General features: G+C 43.0%; 1 pseudogene; it reads left to right on the top strand.

Moving 5' to 3' along the window:
• Positions 1-462: 462 nt before the first annotated feature.
• Positions 463-599, top strand: LOC148361747 (U2 spliceosomal RNA; annotated as a pseudogene).
• Positions 600-2,452: the final 1,853 nt, after the last annotated feature.

Genomic DNA, 2,452 nt, shown 5'->3' with positions numbered 1-2,452 from the left:
TATGTGTAACCATGTACAATAAGTATTTGCAACTGTATATTTTTGTAATGTATTTATTTTAGAAACTTATTCTGATATGTTTTGTACGAGCGAATCAAAAAGAAGGGGCGGGGCAAACGCGGGCTGACTGAAAGTGGAGTAAAGGTGAGACGTGTTTGTGCACGCGGCCGACAATAGTGGATATATATTTTTCCCACCCTTACCTTTGGAAATATACACTTTTTTCCTTGGATTACTTTCAACGGGCACCTGGACTCTGCAGGTCTGCATTAAATGTTAAGTACCGGTATCGTTTTCCGTTCATTTTGCCGGCCGTCGTTTTTGGACTGCTAGGACCTTAACTTGGCCTGTAGCGTATTATGAACTGACCGATAACGGATAATGAATAACGAAGATAGATCAATAACCCTTAAAAACCCCCGCTAGGACCTTAATCTGGCCTTAGCTTGGCCTTTTAAGTCCTTAGCTTGGCCTTTTGTGTACTTTCTATGAAGTCACTATCTTTGATTTTTGCATTTCGGAGATGGAATATGAGCTTGCTCTGTCCACTCCACGCATCAGCCCGGTATTGCAGTACCTCCGGGAACGGTGCATTCGCAATGATCGCAGCAAGGCTTTAGGGCTAGGACCTTAGCTTGGCCTTTTGGCTGAGAGTAAGTGTCCCGGCTCCTAGGCTTTGTAGCGTATTATGAACTGACCGATAACGAAAAATGGATAATGAATAACGAAGATAGATCAATAACCCTTAAAAACCCCAATTTTGTGTTTGTATTGCGTTTTTTCAATGTGGGCGCATGCGGCTAATATACAGGTGCGGCTTGTATATGTACAAAATCGTTTTTCCTCGCGAAATGTAGTGGGTGCGGCTTATAAGCAGGTGCGCTCTATAGTCCGGAATTTACGGTACTTCAACTGATTGGCCCCGAGGTAGTGGGCCAAGTCCAAATCACGGTAGTGGTTCTATCAGGGTGATACTGAAACATGATTTTCTTTGAAAATCCCCAAAAATATGAAGGTAAAAGCTAATTAATTTTAACAATAAATAACTTTAACCATGAGATACTTTTTTTTTTTTTGGTTACCATGATGACAGCTAAGGCAGAGCCTCCGTGACATTGGACCTAACAACCTCCGGTCCATGTTTTCACAGACCAGTGAAAATTGTCAGGAGGGATTGTGCTTGAAGGGGGATTCTGAGCAGTATGCATAATATACGATTCACCACACACATTCCCTGAGTGCAAAATCTGTTGGCCTGTGTCTCATTGGACCGACCACCAAAATTGTATTAGTTCACCTGCATCACAACTTAGACCCGTTATAGCTTTTCTATATTCTTGAACACTTTTTTTCTTCCATAGTTCCATATGCATGGGTTGTATTAAATGTGGGAAGATTTCAGTCTGTAACATGTGTTCTGCCAAATTCCCAAACACAGGACATTTAATTAAATTAGCGCCAAAGTGAAAATGTGCCGTTTTTTAAAATGAGCACGTGTACCTGGCGATACAGAAAAAATATGTCTCATATTTTTTTCTTAATTGGGTTCAATGCTGGGCAATCCAGGGCAGCACGGCGGCGCAGTGGTTAGCGCTTGTGCGGCACAGTTCATGTCATGGGAACCTGTCGTGGGTTCAAATCCAGCTCCAGACTTCCTGTGCGGAGTTTGTATGTTCTCCCCGTGCTTGCGTGGGTTTCCTCCGGGCACTCCGGTTTCCTCCCACGTTCCAAAAACATGCATTTCAGGTGAATTGGCCGGTCCAAATTGTCCATAGGTGTGAATGAGCGAATGAGTTGTCTGTCCCTGTGTGCCTTGCAATTGGCTGGCAACCAGTTCAGGGTGTCCCCTGCCCACTGCCCGGAGATGGCTGGGATGGGCTCCAGCCCCCCCCGCGACCCTAATGAGGATAAGCGGTACGGCAAATGAGATGAGATGAGATGGGTTCAATGCTAGTGTTTGTTGTCAAGTTTGAATATTTGAACATCATCATTCATTCATTCATTCATTCATTCATTCATTGTCTAACTGCTTAACATTGTGTGGTCATGGGCATGCTGGAGTAAATCCCAGCGGATTGGGGCAGTTGGCAGTGGACAAACAAAACAGATTTTCAACCACACAGGGTGCCACATAAAACCAGTCATAAATCAGTCCATTCGAACCATCTGCAACAATATTGAGCTAATGAAATATTACAGGTAAATTGGAAGCTTTGTGTCAAAAGGTGTTTCGATCAAATTTGAAATCTGTTGAGGAAATAAGACCATGGTTGGTAGAAAATACAGTGTATACATCATATTCAGGAGTACTTGTAGATACATTTAAATCCAAGTTGAAAGAGGACAGAATTTTGCTTCCTCCACGTGTTTGAATCAGAATCCGGGTCACAAGAGAAGGCAGATAAACAAGCGCTGGAGTGAAGTTTGAGGCTTTCATCCCAATAAGATAAAT

This window comes from Urocampus carinirostris, chromosome 8 (assembly GCF_059441175.1).
Source record: "Urocampus carinirostris isolate Australia breed hairy pipefish chromosome 8, RoL_Ucar_1.0, whole genome shotgun sequence".
Taxonomy (NCBI): Eukaryota; Metazoa; Chordata; class Actinopteri; order Syngnathiformes; family Syngnathidae; genus Urocampus; species Urocampus carinirostris.
Note: the sequence above shows the minus strand (reverse complement) of the source record. Positions and strands in the feature narration are given on the sequence as shown.